We start from the raw sequence: 13,960 nt of genomic DNA, 5'->3' as shown, positions 1-13,960 counted from the left end.
CTGTCAGGGTTTAACAATCCCTAAGGAATTCCAGTTCTTTCAATGAATGGTAAATTTGAATGTGCAATTTTGTATAAAGGAACAGCTCCTAAAGATTATCAACTTTTGTAAACTTTTCCAGGAAATGCTTATCCTCTCACGTGATAAGGAAATCTTTTTGTGTTTTTCAATCATGAAATTAACATTTTTAACTTCATTTTTCCCCCTTATTTTAAAATGTGTCAACTAAGTTTATCCTTTCCACTGTATTGACTTCATCGTTACTCACTGATTGATTATCTCCCCTTTCTTACAGCATTTGTGACCACTGGGCACACCCCCTTTCATGGTCATGTAATCATGATTGGCCATGAAAGGGGAGTATGTGTGCAGTGGACTGTGGTAGCAAGTGATTTATTGCCCACACTTTTCCATTGAGAGAGGTGGGAAGTATGCAGTAAGGATTGTTCCTATATTAACAGTTAACACTGCTCAAGGTAAAAATATGTGATCGCATTCCTCACGACATACTGTCGTCAAACCAGGTTTTAAGACCTGAATGTGATACACAACAGAACACAAGAATTCAACAGTTTGATGTTATTTATTGCAGAGAGACATTGATTTCAGATCGAGACGGCGACACGAAGAAAAAGAATATATCTTGTTTTACCGTTACTCAAATAAATGCGAAATGTAAGACACAAATGTGTAAGTAAATATCTCGTTTCAAGTTGTGCTGTGTTATGTTGTTAGTCTTTTATACTATCTTGGTCTTCCGTTTTATTTATCGCTATTATAAATTAAATGTATATCAATTTATCCGGAATGCAAATCTAAATATATCTCTATACAGATTATAAGAAAAACGACAACTTTCTATTAGCAACAATTCTGTCACATATCCAAGGCATTATCTTTGACTTGTATTGGAATAAATAAGACATTATACCATTATTAACTTTCTCCCATACCCTAACATCACTGCATAGCAATAACACGTAGAATAAAATTACCAAACAGCTCTATGTAGAACGTACTGTTCTCTCTCAATCATATATAACTTGATAAAAACATATTTCACGTAACGACATCATAACTATTAACTATTGATTATTCCTGCAAACTCTATTTGAATGCAAAGGCATATATCCACACGCTCATAAATAATTGAACATGTCGGCCACAATACCAGCCAGCAACGGGACAGTTCATATCAGTTTGATAACGTCTGTAAAGAACACATGAAACCTTTGAAACGGATTAATATATAAAATATAATCACTCTAGCAACATTAAAAACATATCATATCGCTGCCAATTCTTCGTTTGATACTTCATATTGCTTTTACATTGGTGTGACCTTGACCTTATAAGATTATGGAAATGTCATGTGACACACAGCTGTGCAGTCAAACTTCGTACTTCTCACTCACGTTCCAGCATGTAATGTGCATACATGTACATACATGTAGAATAGCCTACTAGTACAAAACCTTTAAAACAAAGCGAACGCATGCATGGAAATGCCGAGATGCGTGATAATCGTATATATTCTACACAATATATTAGTGTAAATCAATAAACTGTAATGCATTAAATGTTATGAAAATCGATATCATCATTAACATTGTTTAACTCTAACTAATAGCTGTCTTGCCTGTCCATCATCTCCACGTAGGACTTTGTTAAGCAAAGTTAATTTGGTAGGTCTTGTATAGACACGTTTCCTGATCATGTTATATTCTTTTTCATAAATCAAACATTGTAATGCATTAAATGTTCTGAAAATCAATATAACCATTTACATGGTTTAACTCTAACTAATAGATGTCTTGCATGTCCACCATCTCCACGTTGGATTTAGTTATACAAACTTTAAATTTGGGAGGTCTTCAGAAATGTTATCGATACTTTTCCTGGTCATATTAAATTCTTTTTCAAAAATAAAACATTTTCAGTAAGAATGTTTCAATCAATTTATGTTTATATAATTTAAGAAAAGAGTGGTCTGCTCTTTTTCATGGACTTGAAGTGCAAGCATGTGTTTATACATGCATGCAATGTTTACAACCGACTATCAAAGGGTAACCCATATTAAAAACAAGCTATTTTGTATATTCGAATTTATGTTTATTATTGATTGAAATATGAGGTTTGGTTTATAGGGTTTAACGACCTATTAACAGCTAAGGTCATTCAGGACGTGCCTCAATGTGTGTATGTGTGCTGGAGGCGTTTAGTGTCGGAAATAACGCTGAATTCAGCAAGTGATACAAATTGCGAAACAAACAATCAATTTTTCCAAAGGTGTCATGGACAATGACATTGACTTCGTCTCAAATAATATACTTATCAGCCGTAAAACGGCTCTAATAGCGACCCATCCTTTCTCCTAAAGTCTATATCACAGTTAATTATATATAGCTATGTATATTTATTAACACAAACACGTCTACCACACTTACAAATAAAAGCGGACGATTTTTGTATATAAGTATATCAACCAAAAAAAATGTTTGTTTGTATACCTGGTGTTAAGCATCCTTAAATTGGTCTCATTCCCCTGAGAGGCATCGTTTTGAGTTGAATATTGCTGGATTGGAACTGTTACTTTCAACAAAAGACTTTTGAATATGCTTTTTTGGAACAACGCTATTTCTTTTTACATGTTATTGTTTTGAAAGCTGTATATATTTTATAGTAATGAATGAAGATTAGTAGGAATTAGAAGCATAGCTATTTGATTTATCAAAACATCGAACAATCGAATTAACAATCGAATTAAAAGGGAGCTATCATTAACAGAATAGATAATTTGTATTTTGAAAAACAAACTTAGCAATTATTTTTATACCTATGACAATCTTTATTTGAAATGGAATAATGTGTCGAGATGTCGTCATTGCTACTCTGAAGAAATTTGTTGACTTTAGCTCAATATTTCATAAACTAGTGACCATTACATAGCTTACAACTTTCTTAGTGCGTACTTGACATTGTGGCTTTTTATTCGTTCAAATGTGAAAAGAAAAGATTCTATGCAAAAGTACTATTTTTGCTTACAAGCCGCAAATTATTTTAATATTATGAAATGACGAACAGTGTAATTTTATCTATCATTGTTGTGACTACTTTGGATATTTTTGCTAATCTGTGTACCTGCACATGCAGTCCTACATTTCTTTATACTTTGTTGTTGGATGATTTTATGCACAAGAATCATTTGCGAGTGCCCCTCTCACATATCTACGTTATCAATGTAACTTTTAACCATGCTGAACTTCCTGGTGTTATCGTATACGTAACAGAGTCTTGTGATATACACAACGTGCTTCCTTGTGCAGTAACTCCCTTTAACGTTTGTTTGAACACTTCAGTGTGTGTGTGTGTGTTAGGGTATGTGTATTTAGAGATACATATACCACTTCCTTGTGTACAACGTGTGCATTCAATGTTAACTAAAGCATCGAAGATACGTCCTTGTGTAGTAATACAGGACACTTGGATTTCCATTCCTAGTCTATACACTAATTGTATTTACGTTCCTATGCTAGGCGGTACAATACCGCTTAAGTGATCTGTGTTTGGAGTATAGGGTATATCAGGAAGGGAATTCACCGGTATGCTACCTTCTTAAAATTACATAGTAAAGTCTTCCTTGTCCATTGGCTACAAGACCTATCAAATTAGTTTTAGGTTTGGTGGAGAACGAACATGACAACGAATAAATGTCAAATTAGTCATGAAAATGTCGTTTTATTCATATAATTAATAACAAATTGAAACGAATAAAAAAAGGTAATAAGATAATGCAAAATAAGCTTTGAACGAAAACATGAATAAATGACCTATTTTACTTCATTTTTTCTGTACTATTTAAAACATTTATTATATATTAAATAAGAAAATATGATATAATGATATAACGATATGGCGATGATATGTACAGCAATATTGACAATAGTAACAACATCTGATCCTAGCAATCTGTTAAAAACAGTAAAACATTTATCTTTTATACTGACAAGAATATTGCTACATTAGTATATGGCTATTGTTTAATATCAAAGGAAATGTGTCATGATCTATAAAAGTGTCATCGATAACAAATATGTATATATAATGTGAATCATTAAATCATTACAAGACAACCAAACTGTTAACCAAACCTTTATTCAAATTTAAAATCGAGGACACAATGGATACCATTTTCGACAAAAGACAAAGACAAAAAGACCAGGTGTTCAGGAATGGTAAGCGCCTCCTCTTCATCGATGACATCCGCGATGTAGATATATATAAGCCATATAATATGAAAAAAGGACTGATGTAGTGAAAATAAAGCTAAAATATCGAAAAGTCAACAGAAACCGTATTCGAACTCAGAATCAATAAGGCTATTGGACTATTTGCACACAAGAAAGATTTAAATGGAGTACCTAGAAAAAGTGCAAACTTAATAAGACCATGTGTTTCAGAAGGGTACAAGCGTCTTCTAATTCATCGTCGAATCCGCCATGCAAAAGTAAAAATCCAAGTAATATCAAGCTCTCCTATTAGTACAAGATCGTGACAACAAAAATACATGGGACATTAATGAGCTAAAGGAAAAACGTTCATGTAGAGATATCAAATATATGATAAGTCTTCATCAACCTGCACCTTTGAAAACCCTGCAAATCCTTCAGACTTCAACGGAAAATACATCTAAATGAATCTACGCTAGATTTAAGCATTCCTTTCTTAATCACCTATTTGTTAAGTTAAAAATCAGTTTAGAAAAAAAAACATAACAAAAGAAATAAACATAAAACAAGACATAAACGTGTCGAACCTTATTTAAAATAAAACATTTAGTGAAGAGAAACTCAAGAAGATAAGTTATTAGGACTTCTTCGAAATTCAGACCATTTGAACAATTGTGGTTATTTTTTCCAATTACAATATTATTTATAGTTTCAGGAACACAATTTATACCATCCATAACCCTATTATATCAGTAACAGTATACTTGATACATGTACAGTTTTACTTTTTGCAAGTCACAATTCATTTTATGCGGGAAATATATTTCATTTTATGCTGGTATTACTTGATACTGGTTAAGGCTTTCTTTGTTGTGTTTAAATTTCAGTGTATGCAGGTAACATTTTGCTTTATGAAAATAGCGTTTAATTATGAAAATAACGTTTTACTTTATACAGGTAACGTTTTATTTTGTACAGTCACGGTTTTTTTTATAATACAAATAGCATTTTACTTTTTTTTTAATTTCATACAGGTAAAGTTATGCTTTATACAGGTAAAGTTATACTTTATACTGGTAAAATTATACTTGATACATGTACATGTACAGCTTTGCTTTATACAAGTAACGTTTCATTTTATGCAGGTAATGTTTTACTCGTACTTCTGAAGGTTTTCTTAAAACTGGGAAATATTTTCTTAATATTTTCTAAAACTGGGAAATATTTTCTTTATATTTTCTAATATCTCACGTGAATCAATAAAGATATACTTTATATCGGTAAAGTTTTATTTTACACAGGCATTATTTTACTTTATAGAAGTAACGTTTCACTTTATACAGGTTATGTCTTACTTTATATAGGTAAACTTTTACTTTTTATAGGTAAAATATTACTTTAGACGGGTTATATTTGACTGAATGCATGTAGTTAACGTTTTACGTATTGCAGAAAATAGTATACTTTTATACAGGTAAAGTTCTACTTAATAGATATAACGTTTAATCTATAAAGGTAATAATAATACTTTATGCAGATAAAAGTTTACTTTGTACCAGTTGCGTTTTATTTTATACAGGTAATAATTTGCTTGAAACTAAATGTTTTGTTCGATATAGATAATATTATACTTTATATACGTAATGTTTTACTTTATATAGGTAATGTTTTTCTTAAAAGAAATAGCGTTTTATTTTATGAAAATAACGTTTTACTAAATACAATTTGTATTCCGCTTTATATAGTTATTGTTTTATTTTATATAGGCACGTGTTATGTTATACAAATATCAATTTACTTTATATTTGTAACATTTTACTTTATACAAGTAAAGTTATATTTGATACAGGTTAATTGATATTTATACAGGTACAATTTTACTTGATACAAGTAACGTTTTATTTTATAAAGATAATGTTTTACTTTATACTGATAAGGATTTACTCTATATTGGCAAAGGTTTACTCAATACAGGTAAAAATGAACGTGTATTAATAAATTTATATTAAAATCGTAACGTTTTATTTCATTCAGGTAATGATTCATTTTATACAAATACATTTAATGTTTCATTAGAAACAGGACATATTTTACTTTATATAGGTAAAGTTTTACTTTATAAAGATAAAAGTTTACTTCATACAGGTAAATGTTTACTATTTTAAGTGAGAGAGGTAAAGTTTTGATTTATACAGATACGGTTAATAACTGACTTTATACAATAAATGTCTGTTTTGTACAGGTAATGCTTTACCTTATAAGGTAATGTTTTGCTAATTTATTGTAATATTTTACTATACACAGGAAACGTTCACTTATTAGGTAATTTTGCATTTTATAGAGGTATTGTTTAAAAGTATACAGGTAATGTTTTATTTTACACAGGTAATATTCTACTTTATAAGGTAGCGTTTTACCTTATACAGGTAAAGTGATACTTGATACAAGTTAAGTTCTATTTTAGACAGGCATAGTTTTACCTTATTCAAGTAACGTTTTGTTTTATATACATTATGCTTTACTTTAATGCTTTATTTCATACAGTTCATAATTTACTTTATAAAGGTAATGTTTTATTTCATAGAGATACTCTTTTTCTTTATATTGGTAATGTTTTTATTACAGATAATGTTAAACATTTTACATGTAATTTTTATTTTATACATGTAAAGTTATACTTTATACAAGTTGGAGTTTCCATTTATAAAAGTCATATTTCACTATATACTATATACTATATTACTTCATACTGGTAACGTTTTATTTTATATCGGTAAAGTCTTTACTTTATACAGGTAATGATTATATTTATACAGGTAACGTCATACTTAATACAGCCAACGTTTTCCTTCATACAAATAAAGTGTTACTGTATGTAGGTTAAGTATTTGCTTTATATAGGTAACGTTTTACTTCATTCATATACATTTAATGTTTAATTTCATAGAGGTTTGTTTTACTATTAAAGGATTTCAAAACTGCATATATATACATTATTTACTGTAAATAGAAGTGTTTTACTATATATAATATTTATTTCTATCAAAATGGTCATGTTCTTCACGAAATAGGATTGTTTGAAAAAAATATCTTTTTTATCCATTTAATGAGTTAAGATTTTTACAATAAAGAGTAAGCCTTGACAAATAGATATTGTAAGGTTTTACTTTATAAAAGGTAACGTTTTGTTACTTAAAGGGGTAGGATTTCTGTAATCATTTAGATGTTCTACTAAAAGCATAATTTTAAAATCTAAAGGGTAATGTTAGTAAGGTTTTGATATACAAAGGGTAATGATTCTGCTGTCAAAAAGTAAATACCTAACTAATATACATGGAAACGTTAACTTTTACAATGGCCTTTAAACACGGAAACAGTTTACAACAAAAAGGGTAATTGCTAACTCTTCAAACGTTATGTTGTACTATTTAATTGCTGAGGTTTTGCTTAAAAAGGCATAATATTTTACGTTAAAAAGGGTTAATTGTAACTATTGAATTATTTCATAATCAAAACGTTACGTTTAACAATTTGAGGATAGTAAGTACACGTAACTATAAAGAGTAAAGTTTGACTACAAAAGGCACAGTGTTCTACTTCATAAAGTTATGTGTTTACTACAAATGAAAAAAAAAACCATGAAGGATAATATTTACCATTAAGAACTCTTTTTTAAAATAAAAGATACTGCATTCCTTTGACAATGGTCATGGTTTAGCTAAAAGCGTATATAGTGTTCTTCTCTATTATAAAATATTACGTGACTATGAAAAGTTAAATGCTTTCCAACATGAAAAGACAATATTTTAGTAATCAAAGGGTATACCTTTATAAAGGGAAATGCATAAATAATGAAACTGTTGATAAATTACTATATGAAGCATGATGTTTCACTTTGAGAAGGATAAATAGAGAGTCTATCATGTGTAGGTATGTGGTATGAGGAAAGTCTACCCGAGGGTAGGAATTTGGGTCAAAACCAAGGCTTTCCGCGGTTCTGACACCAACTTATGCACCATTGAGTAGAATATTCGTATCTCACATAACTACACTTTGTCTCCCATCTCTCAAAAACCAAAGTTGTGATAAAGCAGGACAAAGACAATACAAATGCAGCACAGAATAGAGTAAAATAAAACTAAGGTCATATTTAGAAAGATCAGATAAAAGGACTATTTGACATTTCAGGAAAATATTTATTTATGCAGTAAACTTATTATATATGCAAGACCTTCAGAACAGGCTTGTACAATGTGCAACAATTCTCGTGGTTTTGAGGCGGTGTCTCTCGCCGACGGAATGATTTGTAGTCAGTCTGACGACGTTTTGACGCCTTTTCAATTCGGACGCCATTATAAGACGCCGTCATCTGGTTATGACGTCATAATAGTACAGGTCACTGAGTACATTCATGTGTGATACACATATCCCACATTGGTCTTTCACACGGGACACGTATATCTTTTACGTAGAGGTGGGGAAAACTAGAGTATTTATTTTTATAAAGAGTAATAATTTACTATAAACGTTTTTTACTGTCAAAAGGTCATGTTTTACTACTGAAAGATTTGTACCTTTTAATAAAAGATTAGCAACAGTAATGTTTTACTGTGTATTGGTAAACTTTTACCGTTTAAAGCGTTATACTTAATATGACAAATGTTTTAAATGTTAAATTTAAATCTTAATTCAAATTGGTGCTATTTCACATAACACTTAATGTGGTTGACTCTGTTTTTCGACTGCCAAAATTTAAAACTTACATTTTAATATGCATTTACTATATATGGGAGATGTTTTGCCAAATAAAGAATAATTAAAAAATGTATGGTTTTGCGATATCAATGGCAATGTTTCTATAGAGATGTTTGGGTACTTCTATAAAAAGGGTAATATTTTACACTGTAAAGATAATTGTTTTATTATGATGATACACTTTACTTTAAAAGGGCTTTATTTTCTTCAGCATCGCTTTATTTATGCGAAAATGTCATCCTCGTTTCCATTCGTAAAGAGCCTCGTTCGCAAAAACACTTCCCGCGAATATCAGTCCAAGNATTTTTTTAAAAAAAAAAAAAAAAAAAAAAAAAAAATCATCCCAACCTCAAATTCAAGTATTTGAGAAAAAACCTACAGGCATATTTCCAAAAAGGTGTAAACACTGTCAAACAACAAAGCTAAGATCATATATAGACGTCAGCGTCAACACACCAAGACAAAATTACAAATGATATCAACACATCCAAACTAAATATACGTCAGTGTCAAGACAAAATGGCCGATATTCTACAGCGTCATCACACCAAGACAGAATTACCATGATATCAACAAATCGGAACCAAATATACGTCTATGTCAACACAAAATGGTCAATATTCTAGCACCATATATATATCACAAACTAAGCTGCAAAAATACACTACAGACAAGGCTCCAAATATTCACCATAGACTCAGCCCCGAAAATACTCTACACCGCAAATAAATCAACAAATCCGAGACACACTAATCTCTATAAATACACATTAGACTAAGCGCCATATATACACCACACACTAAGCGCCATACCATATATTGTTGAAATCACCTATGTCCAGACAGGTTCACAAGGAAGTATTGACTGATCCCAGAGACGATACGTTAGTCACGGTGACATACGGAGACAGGTATAGCCTGCGGACAAGTGTTCTACTTAGCATTATTATTGTACGAAACAGTATGACGCCTCCAAAGCTGTCTTAGCATGGTTAGTACTTTATTTCTTTTTATTTTGGGGACACTTTAACTTGTGGTGCAACTTTTTTAAACAGTTTAACAGTTCATAATAAAAAGCAACCAATATGGATATTAACTTTTTAATCAGCGTATAAGCAATTTATATATGTAAAACAATTAACAATTGATAGAGATGATAGTTGATGAAGCAAATTGAAGCATTAAGTATTTAATAGGACTGTAAAACAATGTAACATTTAGTATGGCTGCTATTTCATTCGTGACAGTATATTGTCGCTCCGAATATGCAATGTCACAAGAAAATAAATTGTTTCTTTTATTATATGTTGAAGGTTGATAACAAACAGCTATTTCAAACAAAATAATATTGAAATAAATCCTGGTAAGACGGTAGGATAGTCAATATTTAATGTATTGATAGGCCGTAAAACGATGCAATGCATTTAGTTAAACAGGTTGTTGTTAAAAGAGTCAGACGATTTCGAACCTATTTCAAAATGTACCCAGACTAAGTTATTGCATTGTGTCACCTTGTAAAGGTTGACCTTGAATTCATTGAGGTGTTCATGATGTTAGTCAGGAAGTCACCAGTCTTGAAATAGACCAGATCGAAATGATTTCAACTGAGAGTTTATTTGCAAGTCTTAGATGTCAGACAAATGAGCCTCGTGCAAGTTACATCATGAATACTCATTCAGAAAACAGGATGCGTCTTTATGGTAAATTACAATTGACACAGAGACTAATTGCTGTTTCTCAGAAAATGGGTTGATGAAAACAAGTGTCGCGTATGCATCAGATAAAAATCCTCATTCGTCCTTTTTCGATCTCACCAGAACCTAATACTGAAGTTCATAAAAGAACAATTGTTCTCCCAAACGCAGTTAGTGCATCAAAAGAAAACAAATGTGCATTGATTGCAGGAAGTTAGTTGCACCTAGATAAATGTCATAATGATTCAAGTCAGATTCTATTTAATCGTAAATAATAGACTATTTGATAAAACAAAATTATGTCAGAATAAGTTCAACATACGTCGTGAATGATGGTCTTCACCAGAAGTGTCTTTATTATCTTGCTCAAATGATACTTCTCTTGATTATACTGTTGCAAATCAACTCTGCAAACCCAAATATCTATATTAAAGGCAATGCCCTTTTCCTGATGTATATTTCTTTTATGGCACGACCGACGATGACTTTAATATGGACAGGTCTTGGAAGGGGACAGTTTATACCGCGTTCATCTTACTGACAAAGAGTTCGTGCATTTTCGAATAGAGACCTCACGACTGCGCTAGCAAATGAGTACATTGCATTTCACTCGGTGAAATAGTCTCATTGTTCAATCGTTCAGTCTGCCAGTAAAATTCGGCGTGAAAATTGGTTCAATGAAATCCACAGAGTTGCAAAAGGTCTGGATGTACATATTGTCAATTTGCTCACATAGCCTTTGGAAATCCATCAAACTCAATGACACTCTTTTTGTAGAGTAATGTATGGGCATGACAAAGCAGCTACAGTCATAGCTGGAATAAATTTCTATATAGAAAAGAGTTGGTCCGGCGAAATAACTTAGACGTAAACATCATCTCTTGATCAAGTTCATGTCAGTCGTAATGAAAAGGTGTCATTCGATTGAATATCTCACAATAAAAAAATAAGTAAAAGCAAAAATGATTATTCTCTTGAAATGTTCCTGGTCTACATTTCCTTGATCCAATTATAGAAGTTAAGTTTTGTAACCTACTTACTTTATGTTGGGTTATACGAGATATGAAATTTGCAGATAAGTTTTATATCACATACTGTCAACACATCACCCGTCGAATCATATTGGGTTACCTGCACTAGTATGAAGTTGTGGTACACATTTTGCGGTCGAAAATAAGTCAGTTAGACTATCGGTGATACTTTTAATCCTAAGCATCTATGAGCGCCGTTTTTGTCAAGTAGTTTTTGGTTTGTTGTCAGATAGATTAAATATACACTTATTAATATGTTGAAATGTGATGAGTCTATAGTCCATGCCCATTCTATCCCGTAGGCTCTGCGGAACTGAAACATTGGTTGGCTAATGTCGAACGCGCATGTCAACATGTTCTACGTAAGATTGAGAAATGGCGTTGAATGTACCGTGACGACATTAACCCGTTTACATGTGTATTTAGGATTTTACAGCCAGCGCCGTACGTAGTCCCGCAGTTAAGTGAACGTGTCAAAGACGTCACACTATTCCATAAATCATAAGACGACATTTTTGAAAAATCATTTTTATTGCGTGTCAAACGTTGCAATAATTGATCATCTGTTGATTTATGATTTAAATGTGAATTTTTTTTTTAGAAAAACTGAAGTTTGTTATTTATATTTAAATTCTTGTTATTTATATGTATTCGAAATCTTGTGATTTTCTTGGAAGTCCCGTGATTCATGTTTGAAAAGATCTTGTGATTTTTATTCAAATCTTGCCATGTACATTCAAAATCGTGTGATTTAAAAACTGAAATAGTTCTGCGATTTGTTTTGTAAATATATTTATATATTTGATATTCAAAGACGTATTATTCAAATTCAAAATGTTCATAAACACCTTTGTATGTTCTATAAAATTTGCATCATGTTTAATTTTACGTCATTGTTAATGAATATTTCGCAAACGTGATTTGCCATTTGCTGAAGTGGTTTTAGCTTAGCTATAACCACAAAATCTTAAAAAAGAATTTAAAGACCTAAAACTAATATAACATACTCAATAGAAAATGTCATTGAAAAGTATATAGAGGTTCCCAAACGAGTGTTGGTTGGTTTATAATGTTAACTTCTAAATTGTATTTTACAATTTAAAAATTGACCAACGAGAGTTAGATAAACATGATATCCAACCAACATGACCTTGGGGACTTTTTTTCCACAACGGTCAAATAATTTTCTCCCACAACATTTTATATAAATAGAAAACCATATATTTCTCTTGTGCAGACATTATTCCTGTTTCCGAGCGGGGAAAGCAATAGCCATGAACTATGACGTCACAGTAGAAGATGACGTCACAGTAGAAGATGACGTCACGGTAGAAGATGACGTCGCAAAGCATTGTTACTTGATGCCATAATCAGAAATTACATCCAGGGTGTTACCCACTATTGGGTTATCAACACATTGCAGGTTTATCCAATGAGTTTGGAGCGAAACAGAATTACTCTGTCTAAGATACGTCGTTTATCAGCACATACGCTGCATATTGAAACAGGACCTTATCGAACTATTGTTAGTATATAGATATGACATTCATTAGCAGGTGACAGCGAATATTGTCAACCCGAGAAAACCATTGTCACCCGAGGCGAAGCCGAGGGTGACAATGGGTTTTTGAGGGTTGACAATATTCACTGTCACCTGCTAATGAATGTCATATCTATTTTGTTACACCAAAAGTCAATGTAGCTCAGAAACGGCAGCAAACCTCGATAATGACATCTTGTTTGTTGATAGTCTGCTGTTTACAATCGCTATCGCAACGGCGCTTGATGAAATTGGCTATTGCCGTCAAACGTTCTTGTGACCATCACGGTGGGGAAACGAAGCGGTGCACGCACATTTTTTGCGCATGTGATATTTTTCACTGTCTCATGGCAATATCACCCGCACCCCTTAAAACCAATGTACTTTCGGAGGGTGACAGAGATTTTTGTTTAATTTTCTCCCAACCAATCAAATAGCTAGAAATGCACTTGAGGTGTAACAAAAATAACTGTCTCCACAGAGTCTGTAACTCTGAAGATATTGAAGATGAATACAATTTTTGGTAAATTTGTCCAATTTAACAAGTTTTAAGTTCGAGACGTGTAAAAAGGTATTACTGAAAAAAAACATCAATTTTCAAGTTGATTCGACTATTAAGTGCAACTAACCTAAAAGAATAAACTATGTTAAGTAAAATATATATATGATGCTACTCGATTAAAAAAATGCATGGTATAATGTAAAACTGTAT

The sequence above is a fragment of the Mizuhopecten yessoensis genome, unplaced genomic scaffold (assembly GCF_002113885.1).
Source record: "Mizuhopecten yessoensis strain PY_sf001 unplaced genomic scaffold, ASM211388v2 scaffold10867, whole genome shotgun sequence".
NCBI lineage: Eukaryota > Metazoa > Mollusca > Bivalvia > Pectinida > Pectinidae > Mizuhopecten > Mizuhopecten yessoensis.
The sequence above is the reverse complement of the archived record's forward strand: the minus strand, read 5'-3'. Positions refer to the sequence as shown.